Raw genomic sequence first — 17,126 nt, 5'->3', positions numbered from 1 at the left:
CTTCAATCCCTCTTGCTGAGACTAGGAACCCAAGGAGTTCTCCCGCAGGAACGCCGAAAGAACATTTCGTCGGATTCAGCTTGAGACAAAACTTGTCGAGGTTGTCAAAAGTTTCTTTCAAATCCTTGATCAACGTTTCCCCCTTTTTTGAAGTTATGACGACATCATCGATGTAGACTTGTACGTTTTTTCCAATCTGTGTTGCTAGGCATTTCTGCATCATCCGCTGATATGTTGCTCCCGCGTTTTTCAAACCAAAAGGCATTGTTCTGTAACAAAACACGCCATACGGTGTGATGAACGCTGTCTTGGCTTCGTCGTCTTCTTTTAATCGGATCTGGTTATAACCAGAATATGCGTCCAAGAAGGAAAGACGTTCGCATCCTGCCGTGGAGTCGATAATTTGATCGATCCTTGGGAGGGGAAAGTGATCCTTTGGACAATGTTTACTGAGGCACGTAAAGTCGACACACATGCGAAGGACTTTCGTGTTTTTCTTCGGCACCATCACTGGGTTAGCTACTGTGACGCCCCGGAACCGGTACCATGAGGATCCCAGCGAACCCGCCGAAATCCGCATGATATCGATTCAGAGACGCCCTCCGACACGACGTGCGCGAAGAATCACACACGTGATGCCAGCGGAATTAACACGAGCGGTAACATTACAACAGGATTACAATAGAGCCCACAAGATACATATATTACAACAAAGACTCCAACGAGTCAAGATACAAATATACAATACAAAGATCCAAATCATACAGAAGATCGAATAGGTCCGAGTACGGACAAGATACAAATTGGTCTAAGAGTCCTGAAGATAACGATGGCGTCCATAACCCTGCCCAGGCCAAGCCGGAAGGGTAACCTTGCTAACGTCGTCATCTCGTACCTGTCAAAGTCGGGCCATCGGTTGCCGACAAAAGGGAGGAAGCAAAAGAGAAAGGGAAAAGGCGAGAGTAAGTACCAAGGAACGAACTCCGACACGTACTTAGCGAGACTAGAAATGGCTATGCTCGCCGGGCGAATATATATATCGCCTGGGGCTATATGGTAGGTTTAGCGGCAGCAAAACTATAACCAATAGAGACACGCTACAACATCCGTCTACTCAGAGAAGATAAGAGAGCGCACAAGGTAACAGATAAATACTACACGAACATAACCCAGCCGATTACACATATCCCCTTCAACAAAGCGAAGATGCAATGTAAAAGGCACTCAACGGTGGACAAGTTTTATTAGGTATCGGTTGTAGTAATGCTATATTACTACGCAAATTATTATCAGATTATTAACAACAAGTATAAGGTGTAAGTTGTTCTATGGTCAAGCCATACAATTCCAAGTCGTCCATAACCGCGGACACGGCTTATCGATAAGATGTACACCCTGCAGGGGTTGCCCAAATGTAACCATACGCATGCTCGACCCCACTTACTACAGGTGAAGTCTAACAACAAGACCGTTCCCAATGCAAGAGAAAGTTTAATGGGAGCCACCCAACTAAGCTACCCGTGACGAAGTTCGGCCGTACTCCGATACGGACCCAGAGGTTGCGATGGCGTCCAAGGCGGGCACTAACGACCGGCCAAGGATAAGTCGGCACGCAATATGAGTACAATACATAATATAAACACCCGAAGACAACAGGAAGTAAATCGTGCATCGTGCATATGGGCAAATCAAACCAAGGTTGTGGCTCCCAATAAACAGACTCGAGGAAAGGTAGTGGGTGATGGGGGTCCCACTCCCCCACGTACGGGTAGAGCGCTCAAACTCGGAACAGATAACAAGAACTCGGGTCCTAGGGGACATTAGCAAGTCAAAGTTCCGATGCTTTCGCAAAGGGGCTCACAGATGCCTCTGCTTACAATTTTAGTTGTTAACAATTAAGTAAAGCATGTGTATCTCCAACAACTGATATAGCATGTGATAACCTCCCAACAACCCAACATATCCCGATAACAGATCGAGATAAACAACAGAGCTTAAACATGCCTACGACTCGCAAGGCTCAATCATCAAGCAACGGCTATGGGTAAGGAATGATACATATAGGATTATCATGGTAAACGAGTGGAATAGGACACGTGACTCGATAAAGAAGCGCAACATAAGGATAGCAATGCGAGGGAGAGTGTATAATAGGTGAAGAGAGAGGGCTCGCCTGTGAAAAGCTGCAGAAGAACTTGTCGGAGAACTCGTCGTATCTCACATCAACACTTCGTGATCCTATCCGGGAAGAAGAAAATGCTGGAACACACAACGCATGCAAGTCTTACTACTACGGATAAAGAAGATCCAGCATGATCAGGATAGTATGGATGACATGGCAACAATGATGCAATGCACTTATCCAATTTAAGCGGGATCGAAACCCCGGACAAACAAATTAGGTTAGAGTTGCATTTCCTACCGCCAATATTAAGGGTGGATTAGCATAGCAAACATGGCAGGGGTGAGCTACATCAAAGTTAAATGGAACCGGGACAATATTTATATAGTATCCCACAAATTCCATATGTTCCATATTAGGTGATAATGCAAACTATCACGAATTTATATGATGCATAGGGCAACAGCAAGCATGGATGGCATAATCATGTTCATCACATTTTTCTGATCAATTTTCATATAGAACATTTTTTATTTTGAGTTATATTTTGAAAGTTATGAGCTTTGACAGATTTGTAGTTAAAAGAAAAGACAGGAAAAAGGGGGTCGGGCTGGATCTGGGGTTGGCCTGCTACCTGGCCGGCGGGAGGAAATGTATGGCGCGCGTGGGCCGGCCCAGTTCTGGCCTGCGAGCGGCGACGGTTAGCTTCGGGCCGCACACGCGATGGGCTGCACCGGAAGAGACACGGATCAAGGCCCAAAAGCAGATCTGGAGCAGAAAAATACTGGCGAGTTAATTCGCTTCCACCAGGAGTTGAACACGGGATCAAATGATGCATGACAGGGAACGAACCAGATGCACTAGCTGCTGTTGTTGATCTGTTATATATCAACACGAACTGAAGCATCTGAAGCATCTATGCGTGCAAGATCTGAACAAAACAGAGACAAAAAGGAAAGAATTAATATGCTGGTGTGAGGATTTGAACCCACGTCCTTTGTTGAAGAGATGAAGGGATGAACCAGTGTGCTGCTGGTGTTGATGTTGAACATGATGGGCCGCACCAACTTGTGAAGTAGGCGAGGCAGAGCTCTTGACCAAGACAACCATGGCGAACGGAGATCAGGTCGACCATGGATCTCACGATTCGGAGCGAACCGGGACGAGCGCGGGGCGTCGGGGGTGCGCCTGAACACGGGGAAACCAGGGGTGTGCTCGGTTTGACCGGAGGAGGACGAGGGCGGCTAGAATCGACGTCGGAGCATGGCGGCCATGGATGAGAAACGACGACCTTGCGCTCGATTGGGAGGCTCTCGGCTCGATTCCTTGGACGAGGCTGTAGAGGATGACGAGACGCATCTAACGGTGCCCTCAGAACGGCGAGGGGAGGTGGGAGCAGCGACGCCATGGGGAACTGAGCGCCGGGGTGGCTCTCCTTTGCTCACAGAGAAGGGGAAAAAGGTGGGGAAGAAGAGAGTGGGCGGCGGCGACTAGAGGGAGGAAGGCTAGGGTTTTCCAGAGAGGCTTGGAGAGAGATTTAAGAGGGGGAAAAGGAGGTGGAGGCGCGGTGGTGGTGAGGACCACAGCACGCAGACGGCATGGAGCTGTCGCTCTCCAATGTTGACGAAGAAGAGAAACAGGAAAAGAATTCCAACGAAAAGGTACGGGCCAAGGGGAGAAAGAGGGCTCGGTCCAGAGAGAGAAGAGACAGACTGGGCCGCCGGTTGGGCTGCTGTGGTGGAAAAGAAGAAAGAGAAGATGGGCCAGAAGAAAGAGGAGGCCCGGGAGATGGGAAGAGGGTTTTGTTTAAAAGAGAAGGACAAAGGAGAATTTATAAAATAATTTTATTTGTAAAAACATGGAGGATAAGATGCATGATGCATGATGATGCATAAAAGAAAAAGAACAAACAAATCTATTAGGGGTCCTACCCGGGGCCGTTACAGCTACCCACCTGGCTTCTGTAGATATCTCTTTAATAAAACCAGCATCTTTGAGTTGATCAATTTCTGACAGCATAGCTTTGCGGTTTGGTTCCGAAAAACGCCGCAAAGGTTGTTTGATTGGTCTCGCAATGGGATCCAAGTTTAGGTGGTGCTCGGCAAGTTCCCTGGGTACTCCTGGCATGTCAGCTGGACACCATGTGAAGATTTTCCAGTGCTCACGGAGGAACTCGACGAGCGCGCTTTCCTATGCGAGGTCCATATTTGTTGAAATGGACGTTGTTTTCTTCAGGTCCGTCGGGTGGATCTCCACCTCTTTTGAATCCTTCGTCGTGTTAATGGTTGGTTCCCTGAGTGGACTCCCTGTGTCTGGTAACACATCATAATCAGTGAGCATTGGCGCCATATATTCTGCTTGCATCCCGAAAGTTTCCGACAGTCGATGAAAATCTTTGTCGCACTTATCAGCTAATGCGAAGCTTCCCTTGACTGTGATTGGTCCTTTTGGTCCACGCAACCTCCACAATAAGTACGTGTAATGAGGTACCGCCATAAACCTGGCATATGCTGGTCGTTCCAACAAAGCGTGATATTGCGACGGGAAATCCACGACTTCAAACTCCAATTTCTCTATCCTGTAGTTTTCTCGGGTCCCAAACTGAACGTCGAGATTGATCTTGCCCAACGGGTAACTTGGCTTCTCTAGCATGATCCCGTGGAAACGTGTATCGGTTGGTGTTAAATTTGCCAGGGATATGTTCATCTTCCTTAATGTATCTGCGTACATAAGGTTTAAGCTGCTGCCGCCATCTATAAAGACTCTCGACACGTCGAAACCGGCAATTACTGCGGGTAAAATAAGTGCGGATTGCCCTGGTCGAGGAACCTGCTGCGGGTGATCCGCAATTGTGAAGCCAATGTCCTGTCCCGACTAATTTAAGTACTCGACTGTTGGTGGAGGCATCTTTTCTGCCATGAACACTTGCCGCGAAATTACTTTCTGCGCCCTGTTAGATGGCCTAGCTTTCTGAATCATCAAGACTGCACCATTAGAGTTAGGGTCAACATATGGAGGTGGATGTGGTGCTGCCGCTATTCTGAGCTGGTGCCGATTTTCGTCCGTAATTGCGGGAGGAGGTGGGAGGTGTATCTCGCTCCTTGGCCCCTGGGGGTTTCTATTCATTGCTTGAGCGTTGGCCATTCTTGCGGCTCGCAACATTGCTTGAAAATTTCGACAATCCTTCTGCAGGTGTCCTGACTGCCTCTTCCCATTATTATCAAGGTAGAAATGCATCTGACATGGTCCGTTCATCATTTCCTCGGGAGACACATATGGTCTCTGAAACCTTGGTCCACTATTTTACCTATTACCACGGTAGTCACCTCTATTGTCGCCTTGTTGCTCATTACTTCTTTGGTAATCATCTCGATTATTTCCTCCAGAGTTTCCTCGGAAACCAGCCGATATGTGGCCAGGAGCATCATTATTGTAGAACTGGCGAGAAAATCGCCTTCTATTTTGAAAATTTCGACTGCGGTCCTCCTCTGGCGACCTATGTCGCTTGTTATGTATAGCATCTTCTCCATCTGCCCACTTGTTTGCTATTTCCATCAGTGCTGATATTGTTTTTGGGTTGGTTCTTCCTAGGTCCTCGACGAAATCTCCTCGTCGAATTCCTGCTACGAATGCATCTATTGCCCTCTTGTCAGATATATATTCTGCCGAGTTTTTGATGATATTCCACCTCTGTATATATTTTCTCATAGATTCGTCGTGTTTCTGTCTACACGCCCTCAACTCTTCCAGTGATGCTGGTTTCTTGCAGGTGGACCGGAAATTTTTCACGAAGATGTCCTCGAAACTATCCCAGTTGTCGATGGAACCTGGGGGAAGTTTCTTTATCCAAGATCGTGCGGCTCCACTTAGATGTACTGGATGCTTTGCATGGCTGTTGCCCTGGTTCCTCCTATCAACTTCACCATCTCGAGATAGTCAACGAGCCAATCTTCAGGATCCTGTAGACCGTCGAATTTCTTGAAATTTTCGGGTAGATTGAACCCTGAAGGGACTTGAGTTTTTCGGACTCGTCTCGTAAAGCACGGGAGCCCGCACAGATCTTCATCGGCAACTTTTGGTGAATGCCGATGTTCTCTTCTTTCTTGTCGCGCTCTGTCTACCCTTTCTTGAGCCGCTGTATCTCTTGCTCCACTTGTTCTCGGTGGATCTTGCACTGCTGCAGTGGGTCGTGGACTATTTTGCCTTGCAGTTCCTTCGGGAGGTGTAGCTGTGAATGCTGTTCCCATGACTCCAACTCCTGCCATTGCCATGTTGAACAACGCTTCTCTCGAATCCCCAGGGGGTGGTCTGGATGCGAGGATATAAGCTTGCGTTGCCATATACCCAGCTTCCGGTGTCTTAGGGATAATATTTCCCCTTGTGTCGATCGTCATGAAAGACATGTCGAGGTTTTGAACCAGATGCTCCCTCTCTGCTTCGGGTATATTTTGCAGTCGAGATCTTGCTCTCCTTCGAGCCTCTCTGTGACTATCTCCCAAAGTTCCTGATTGTCGGCTTAGTTCTGCTCTTCGCCTACTTGACGCAGAAGCTGCCTCCTTTCTTCTGTTCAGGGAAGCTATTTGTTTTTCCAGTTCCCTACTCACACGAGCAAGTCTATATTGATAAGCTTGTAATTCTTCTACTGTAGCAGTTGTGGTCATTGGTTCTGAACCGTCCATGGCTCTTGCGGCTCTATCCCACGCTGCTTGCGGGAGTTGAACTCTTTCACGAGGTGAAGACCCGACATATTTAGTGCCTAGGCCTCTTCTGAGATCAGCGGGATCGACGTATGGGTTTCCCAAATCATCGAAAGCCTCTGACGTCTCTGGTTCTGCTCGGTTTGCTTCCTCGATTGCATAGACTTGATGATATTTTGAGTGTTGGTTTTTATCAGGATTGGTGACACCATCGTAGAGATTGGTGAAGACCTTTCCGATGGCAGCAGATTTGTCGATGAAGTTGAAGCTGTCGACGCTGTCGGAGTCGCTGCTTATAAAGGAGTCCGCAGACAACCCGAAGGATGTGTCGCTGAAGATCTTGGCGAGCTTTCCGCTTGCCTTGGTGCTGATGAAGCGTGGCGACGAAAGCTCTTCATCGCTCGATGAAAAGTCAGAATCGATCGCTAAAAATTCCGACGAGATCGGAACTTCGAGACGATAAGATCCTTCCTTGTTGATGCTAAATCGGAATTCTCCGAACGTCATGACGATGGGCTCCTCCAGATACACACATGCATCCAAACGGGAGGGCGGGTGAGGAATAAAATCGACTAGATCAGTTTTTTCCTGTTTACCTCGATCCATCGCATTGCTTGCTACCGACGAAGTCGACGATTCTGGACGTGCCATCGAGATCAACTCCTTGCAACCTCTAAATCCCACAGACGGCGCCAATTGACAAGGGATTAACTTGTCAATGCCTACGGATTGTAGACTAGGGTTTAGTTAGATGTAGAGGGCAAGTAGATCTCGAAGGTTTCAGCCGAAAAGTACTCGACGAATATGAAATTAGGGTTGTGTTGACAGTAAATTCGATCCTTTCTTTGTCCCTCGACTCCCCCTTATATAGGAGGCGGAGCCGAGGGTTTTGTAATACACAAGTTTACAGAGTCCGGGAGGGTTTCTAACCCATCCCGCAAGATTACAAGTATCCTTTTCTAATACAACTCTAGTTTTCCTTAATAGTATCTTGGGCTTCCGAATCTTCTTATTCTTCGGGTCATGGGCCTTCAGTAAACCCCGGGTACCATCTTCGGCAGGCCCATTGGGGATGCCTATGTCAGCAGCCTCGGAGGAGCCAGGGGTGGCCCCCCCATAGGCTAGCGCGCCCCCCCTTTGGCCGCATCGCCATGTGGGGTGGGGCCCCCAGGGCTCCCCTCTGGTCCCTCTCTGGCTCTCTGGAAGCTTCCGTGAAATATAAGATCGTGGGCATTAATTTTGTCCAATTCCGAGAATATTTCCTGTGTAAGATTTCTGAAACCAAAAACAGCAGAAAACAGGAACTGGCACTTCGACATCTTGTTAATAGGTTAGTTCCAGAAAATGCATCAAAACGATATAAAGTATGAATAAAACATGTAGGTATTGTCATAAAACTAGCATGGAACATAAGAAATTATAGATACGTTGGAGACGTATCAAGCATCCCCAAGCTTAGTTCCTACTCGCCCTCGAGTAGGTAAACGATAACAAGGATAATTTCTGACATGCTACCAACATAATCTTGATCAACAATATTGTAAAGCATATGAGATGAATGAAGTGACTCAAGGCAATGATCTATAGTTTGCTAACAAATAGATAACATATAGCAAAACTTTTCATGAATAGTACTTTCAAGACAAGCATCAACAAGTCTTGCATAAGAGTTAACTCATAAAGCAATAGATTCAAAGTAAAAGACATTGAAGCAACACAAATGATGATTAAGTTTCAGCAGTTGCTTTCAACTTGTAACATGTATATCTCATGGATAGTTGTCAACATAAAGCAATATAACAAGTGCAATAGGTAAACATGTAAGAATCAATGCACACAGTTGACACAAGTGTTTGCTTCTAAGATAGAAAGGAGTAGGTAAACTGACTCAACATAAAGTAAAAGAAAGGCCCTTCGCAGAGGGAAGCATGGATTACTATTTTTGTGCTAGAGCTTTGATTTTGAAAACATAGAAACAATTTTGTCAACGGTAGTAATAATTCATATGCGTTATGCATAATACATCTTATAAGTTGCAAGTCTCATGCATAGAATACCAATAGTGCTCGCACCTTGTCCTAATTAGCTTGGATTAACACGGATTATCATTGCATAACATATGTTTCAACCAAGTGTCACAAAGGGGTATCTCTATGCCGCCTGTACAAAGGTCCAAGGAGATAAATCGCATTTGATTTCTCGTTTTTAATAAATCTCAACCATGGACATCCATACCGGGACAACATAGAAAACAGATAATGGACTCCTCTTTAATGCATAAGCATTCAACAACAGATAATATTCTCATAAGAGATTGAGGATTAGTGTCCAAACTGAAACTTCCACCATGATTCATGGCTTTAGTTAGCGGCCCAATGTTCTTCTCTAACAATATGCATACTCAAACCATTTGATCATGAAAATCGCCCTTACTTCAGACAAGACGAACATGCATAGCAACTCACATGATATCCAACAAAGGTGTAATAGTTGATGGTGTCCCCAGAAACATGGTTACCGCTCAACAAGCAACTTATAAGAAATAAGATACATAGCAACATATTCAATACCACAATAGTTTTTAAGCTATTTTCCCATGAGCTATATATTGCAAAGACAAAGAATGGAATTTTAAAGGCAGCACTCAAGTAATTTACTTTGGAATGGCAGAAATACCACATAGTAGGTAGGTATGGTGGACACAAATGGCATAGGTTTTGGCTCAAGGATTTGGATGCACGAGAAGTATTTCCTCTCAGTACAAGGCTTTGGCTAGAAAGGTTGTTTGAAGCAAACACAAGTATGAACCGGTACAGCAAAACTTACATAAGAACATATTGCAAGCATTATAAGACTCTACACTGTCTTCCTTGTTGCTCAAACACTTTTACCAGAAAATATCTAGACCTTAGAGAGACCAATCATGCAAACCAAATTTCAACTAGCTCTACGGTAGTTCTCCACTAATAGGTTTAAACTACATGGTGCATGAGCTTAAACATGATCTACTTGAGAGCTCAAAACAATTGCCAAGTATCAAATTATTCAAGACAATATGAAGCATTTTCTGTTTCCAACCAAATAGCAATAAGTGAAGCGATCAACTTTCGCCATTGAACATTAAAAGTAAAAGCGAAGAACACTAGTGTTCTTATGAAAAAGCGGAGCGTGTCTCTCTCCCACACAAGGTATGATCCAATTTATTCAGAGAACTAAGATAACAAAACGAAAATAAAAGCACACAGACGCTCCAAGTAAAGTACATAAGATGTGACGGAATAAAAATATAGTTTCACTAGAAGTGACCTGATAAGTTGTCGATGAAGAAGGGGATGCCTTGGGCATCCCCAAGCTTAGATGCTTGAGTCTTCTTGAAATATGCAGGGATGAACCACGGGGGCATCCCCAAGCTTAGACTTTTCACTCTTCTTGATCATAGTATATCATCCTCCTCTATTGACCCTTGAAAACTTCCTCCACACCAAACTCAAAACAAACTCATTAGAGGGTTAGTGCATAATCAAAAATTCACATATTCAGAGGTGACATAATCATTCTTAACACTTCTGGACATTGCCCAAAGCTACTGAAAGTTAATGGAACAAAGAAATCCATTCAACATAGCAAAAGAGGCAATGCGAAATAAAAGGCATAATCTGTCAAAACAGAGCAGTCCGTAAAGACGAATTTTTTAGTGGCACTTAACAGGCTCAGATGAAAAAGCTCAAAACTAATGAAAGTTGCGTACATATCTGAGGATCACGCATGTAAATTGGCAGATTTTTTTTTTTGATTCTTCTACAGAGAGATCTAAGCAAATTCGTGACAGGTTGAAATCTGTTTCTGCGCAGCAATCCAAATCTAGTATCAACTTTACTATTAGAGACTTTACTTGGCACAACAATGCAATAAAATAAAGATAAGGAGAGGTTGCTACAGTAGTAACAACTTCCAAGACACAACAAAGCAGTAGCAAAATAAAAACATGGGTTATCTCCCAAGAAGTGCTTTCTTTATAGCCATTAAGATGGGCTCAGTAATTTTAATGATGCTCGCACAAGAAATAAGAGTTGAAGCAAAAGAGAGCATCAAGAAGCAAATTCAAAACACATTTAATCCTAAACCACTTCCTATGAAAAGGAATCTTGTAAATAAACAAGTCATGTAAGCATAATGCAACAAGCATAGGAAGGCAATACAAGCGCAACTTCAATATTCTCAATATAAAGAGGGGAAACTTAATATTATTAAGATGCATATAACCATGTTTCCCTCTCTCATAATAACTTTCAGTAGCATCATGAACAAACTCAACAATATAACTATCACATGAAACATTCTTATCATGAGCTACATGCATAAAATTATTACTCTCCACATAAGCATAATCAATTTTATTAGTAATAGTGGGAGTAAATCTACCATAACCATCATTGTAATCATCATAAATTGCAGGCATGGTATAATCACAATAACCTTTATCCTCCATAGTAGGTGGCACCAAAATACCACTATCATTATAATCATCATAAATAGGAGGTAAAGTATCATCAAAGAAAATTTTCTCCTCAAAACTTGGGGGACTAAAAATATCATTTTCATCAACACCAGCTTCCCCAAGCTTAGAATTTTCCATAGCATTAGCAACAATGGTGTTCAAAGCATTCATACTAATAACATTCCCATTAGCATGCATATAAAGTTCCATGGGTTTTTAATTCTCTCTTCAAACACATCATGTCCTAATTCAAGATAAAGTTCATAAAGATCTCTCATTTTGTTGTTGTTTTCCATTAAGCCTAACTAGTGAAAACAAGAAACAAAAAGATATAATTGCAGGATCTAAAGGAAATATCTTCGAGCACTCACACACCGGCAACAGTGCTAGGAAATAGCTTAGTAGTCGGAGGATGTGAATACCTTTTACCTTACCTCCCCGGCAATGGCGCCAGAAAATAGCTTGATGTCTACGTGTGCTTCTATTCTTGTAGACAATGTTGGGCCTCCAAGAGCAGAGGTTTGTAGAACAGCAGCAAGTTTCCCTTAAGTGAATCACCCAAGGTTTATCGAACTCAGGGAGGTAGAGGTCAAAGATATTCCTCTCAAGCAACCCTGCAATTAAGATACAAGAAGTCTCTTGTGTCCCCAACACACCTAATACACTTGTCAGATGTATAGGTGCACTAGTTCGGCGAAGACATATTAAAACGCAAATGGTATAGATGGTGGTAAACAGTAATTGCGATCTGAAGTAAATATTGCAGCAAGCAAACATGTAGCAGAACTTGTTGGAAACGGTGTTTCAATGCTTAGAAACAAGGCCTAGGGATCCTACTTTCACTAGTGGACACTCTCAACATTGCAATCATAATTGAATATAAATAAGCACTTCACTATGCTATTCCGAATTACTCTCTGGCGGGATAACGAACACTAATTCACCGTGTAGGGCTGCAAAAGCAAACCTTAAAGATGTATTCCCGAGTACTAATAAACACCCCACGCTGTCACTGTGAGCATTCATAGGAGGTACTAACACACCACAATTTCATAGAGACATCCAACTCAAATCATAACCCAGTGAACAAGTATTCTGTGAAATATAGCCTAAGAGACCCACACGGTGCACACACTGTCACCTTTACACACGTGGGACAAGGAGTATCCGGAGATCACATAAGTAAAATCCACTTGAATAGCATAAGACATCTAGATTGCAAAGCCTATGATCACATAGATGAACAAATGAGTACTACTCTCAAACACTCTCTTGTTGGATGACAAACACCATTCATTGTGTAGGGCTACAAGAGCTCCCTCAAGCCGGAGTAAACAAGCTCCACAACATCCGGAGTTCATATTCAAAGTAACCTCTAGAGTGCATAATAGACAAGAGTAACATCTACACATTCATATAGATCACATCATGGGAGAGAGAGATGAACCACATAGCTATCGGTAGAGCCCTCAGCCTCGGGGGAGAACTACTCCCTCCTCATCATAGGAGACAGCAGCGGCGATGAAGATGGCGATGGTGTCGATGGAGATGGCTTCCGGGGGCAATTCCCCGTCCCGGCGGCGTGCCGGAATAGAGACTTCTGTCCCCCGAACTTGGCTTCGCGATGGCAGCGGCTGCGTAACTTTTCTCGTCTCGTGGCTTATCTTTTTAGGGTTTTCACGTCTGGGAGAATTTATAGGCGGAAGGGCAGCCTCGGAGGAGCCAGGGGGTGGCCCCCCCATAGGCTGGCGCGCCCCCCCTTTGGCCGCGCCGCCATGTGGGGTGGCCCCCCAGGGCTCCCCTCTGGTCCCTCTCTGGCTCTCTGGAAGCTTCCGTGAAATATAAGATCGTGGGCATTAATTTTGTCCAATTCCGAGAATATTTCCTGTGTAAGATTTCTGAAACCAAAAACAGCAGAAAACAGGAATTGGCACTTCGACATCTTGTTAATAGGTTAGTTCCGGAAAATGCATCAAAACGATATAAAGTATGAATAAAACATGTAGGTATTGTCATAAAACTAGCATGGAACATAAGAAATTATAGATACGTTGGAGACGTATCAGTTTCTCACGCTCAGATAATTGTGATCGCGAGTTTCAGAGGATCGCTGCAAAGTTTGGGCTCAGGCAGGAAACTGTCGATCTCCCCTCGAAATCCTCAGCACACGATAGTAAGGAAGATGAACGCGTCAGGAAGATGAAGAAGAAGCCAGCCGATCTTGCTTTAGAAGCTCCAACAGTGAAAACTTCGGCAGCTGATGGCACGGCAGTCATAGAAGAAAACAAAACCCTGGCAATCACCGCCAGGACTCCTGGTGAAATCAGTGACGCTTCCAAAACCGCTGACGGGATGGACAAGCTCGAAGATAAGAAGAACCCTCCTCTTGCTTAAAAGGACGGATAGCATTTAGTTTTTTTCTTTTCGGCAGGGCTCTTTTTTGCCCCTCAGTTTTTTTGCTTACTTTATTAATGAAAACTTAAGTTTTGTTTCTTTGAAGCATTGCAGTAATTCGGGTCACCCGAACCACATCATCATGAACCTTGTTTTGCATATTTCGGCGAACATTGGAGCGATGAAAAACATGCCCAGAGATTGCACTCTAACAAAGCCTCTGAAATTACGAGTGCTATGATGCAAAATCAACGGGGACCCTGCTCTTTTCCTTTGCTATAGATGCCTCAAAGAGTGCCGCAAATAGCAAGGAACATGAAACACGTATACTAACAACCCACGTTCGGTACTTTAATTATGGAAGTATCAAAGAGCGACGGAGTCATCGGCAGAGCTAGTGCTACCGATATATTCGGGAGCTGATGTCAAGACATGCATCGGTTGAAAGCAAAGTTGCACATACAATGAGTTTTAGCAAGACCCGCAACATGAGCTGATCACTCAAATAATTTGCTGCCGACAAACACACACACAAAAAAACGAGTAATTAAGATTTGCTCCCTCAAAATTTGCCAACGGCATTAACATGGTAAAGGTGCATATATATGCACCTACCAGTAAAAATAGTTTAACCATAATCATCCAAACACTCGGATGTAGTAAGTAACCAAGTCTTCTATTTACAATAGGGACATGGCTCCGAATTACTCATGTGGAGTTTCCTTTGCTTCGGATGCCATCGAGGTTCCTTCAAGCCTTTCGACATTAATGGCGGCAGGTAAGCCCACCTTCGGGTACAGTGGCTCTAACTCGCCCACCGCATTGGCAATTGCTAGCAGGTTTGCCGAAGGATAACACACAAGGATGAGGGCAAGTGTAATTCTAGCTCCTGCAAGAAGTTGAGCTCGAACCAAGCTTCGGATCTTCTTGGCGTTACTAAATTCTGACATTAAAGTCAACACAGCGTGGGAGGGACCACGTTCAAACGGAACATCGTCTTCCATATTACTCTCAGCCCTTTATAGCACTTGTCGAAGAAACGATGGACCTGCTGGACCCGATCTTGGAACTTCGCGACAATAGAAGCCTTCAAGTGATCTTTCTAGAAAACTTCATCTGATGATGATAGCTGAGTCAATGCGTTCACACGCTCGTGGATCCGCTTGTTCTCCTCAGCGGGGTTCAGAAAAAGAAACAACGGAAGATAAGAAAACGCATGTTATGGAAAAACAAGGAGCAAGAAGACAAGGGGGCTTACAGTTCAAACTTTCTGTGGCTCTATGCAATTTAGTAAGAGCATAGCGCTCTGCGTCAACCGCAAGCTCGTTCTTCTTTCTGATAATAGCAGCCAAGGCATAAGTACTGCGCATATCCTTCTCCATCTGCGCGATCCGATCCTTCATACGCTGGAGTCGATCACTATCAGGGCAAGCACCCGAAGAATCATCGACAAATGCAGGTGACATAGGCATCCCCAATGGGCCTGCCGAAGATAGTACCCGGGGTTTACTGAAGGCCCACTACCCGAAGAATAAGAAGACCCGGAAGCCCAAGATATTGTTAAGGAAAGCTAGAGTTGTAATAGGAAGCATTATTTGTAATCTTGCGGGAGGAGTTAGAAACTTACCCGGACTCTGTAACTTGTACAATACGAATCCCTCGGCTCCGCCTCCTATATAAGGCGGAGTCGAGGGACGCAGAAAGGATCGAATCTACTGTCAACACAACCTTATTTTTATTCGTCGAGTACTTTTTGGCTAAACCTTCGAGATCTACTTGCCCTCTACGTCCAACTAAACCCTAGTCTACAATCCGTAGGCATTGATAAGTTAATACCTTGTCAATTGGCGCCGTCTGTGGGATCTAGAGGCGACAAGGAGCTGATCTCGATGGCACGTTCAAGATCGTTGACTTCATCAATAGCAAGCAACATCATGGAGAGATGAGAACTTCTCGGGTTCCTAGTTTCAGCGAGAGGGATTGAAGCAAATCCCGAAAAAATCCAAGCTATCGTAACAATGAGGAAGCCAACAAAGTTGAAGGAAATACAATAGCTAACTGGGCGAGTCGCAGCTTTAAGCAGATTCGTCGCCAGGCTGGGAGAAAAGGCGCTACCATTCTACGCCTTAATCAAACAAGGAGAGAAGTTCCAGTGGAACAAAGATGCAGATAGGGCCTTCGAGGACCTCAAACGAAAAATTTCGACACCACCAATTCTAGTAGCGCCAAAAGAGAAAGAACCGCTCCTGTTATATATTGCGGCTACACCTCAGGTGGTCAGCACGGCGCTAGTTGACGAAAGAGAAGAAGAAGGAAAACTCCATGGAGTGCAGAGGCCAGTATATTTCATCAGCGAAGTATTATCGCCTTCAAAACAGAGGTACCCGCGGTACCAAAAACTAGCATATGGAGTATTCACAACCGCAAGAAAATTGCGCCACTATTTTTCGGCGCATCCGATAATAGTGGTCAATGAGGCGCCTTTATCCAACATACTCAATAATCCAGAAGCTACAGGCCGTGTCTCCCTTTGGGGAATAGAACTTTCTCCTCGGGACATCACGTATGAAAAAAGAAAGGCAATAAAGTCACAAATTCTACCAGACTTCATCGCAGAGTGGATGGAGTTGCAAAACACAGGACCTCTGGATTTATCGAGAACCTGGACTATGAACTTCGACGGGTCCAAAAGGTTAGAAGGAGCTGGAGCAGGGGTAATACTCATATCACCTGAAGGCGACAAATTGAAGTACGTCCTGCGGATGACGTTCCCAAACGCATCTAATAATGAGGCAGAATATGAAGCCCTTATACATGGGATGAAGATGGCGAAAGCCTGCGGCGCAACTCGACTAAAAATATTTGGCGATTCACAATTGGTAGCTCAGCAAGTCATGAACCAATGTGATGCGGTCAATGATAGCATGGTGGCGTACAAAGAGATGTATAATGAGCTGGAGAAACTATTTGACGGATGCGAGGTAAACCATATCAGCAGATTGAGCAATGATGAAGCCGATGTTCTTGCAAACATCGGGTCGCAGTGCCTCGCAATTCCCCCAGGTGTGTTCTGGGAAGAGATAACAGAAAGATCCACGAAGCCGAAGAAATTAACAAAGAAGGAGAAGAGCGAGAAACCCTCGGGGGCTGCAAAAGAAGCATCGGAAGAAGAAGAGGAACAGGATCTAGTATTGATGGTGCAAATCCCATGGATGCAGGCGTACATATCATACATCCTAAGAAAAACAATACCCGACGATCCAGTTGAAGCAAGGCGAGTTATTAGGCGATCCAAAGCTTTCACGGTGGTCAAAGGGGAGTTGTACAAGCGAAGTATCTCGGGTGTGTTACAAAGGTGCGTTACACCTGAAGAAGGAAGGATAATTCTGAAGGACGTACACGAAGGAGTATGTGG

At 44.6% G+C, this 17,126-nt stretch overlaps 1 long non-coding RNA gene across 1 annotated transcript; it reads right to left on the bottom strand.

Moving 5' to 3' along the window:
• Nucleotides 1-660: 660 nt before the first annotated feature.
• Nucleotides 661-3,076, bottom strand: LOC127300997 (uncharacterized). The gene is made up of 4 exons (XR_011749392.1): nucleotides 2,975-3,076; nucleotides 2,757-2,890; nucleotides 2,174-2,259; nucleotides 661-895 (listed from the first exon to the last, which is right to left on the bottom strand). It is a non-coding gene; the product is annotated as an uncharacterized lncRNA (long non-coding RNA).
• Nucleotides 3,077-17,126: the final 14,050 nt, after the last annotated feature.

Source organism: Lolium perenne, chromosome 7, assembly GCF_019359855.2.
Source record: "Lolium perenne isolate Kyuss_39 chromosome 7, Kyuss_2.0, whole genome shotgun sequence".
NCBI classification, from domain to species: Eukaryota; Viridiplantae; Streptophyta; class Magnoliopsida; order Poales; family Poaceae; genus Lolium; species Lolium perenne.
Note: the sequence above shows the minus strand (reverse complement) of the source record. Positions and strands in the feature narration are given on the sequence as shown.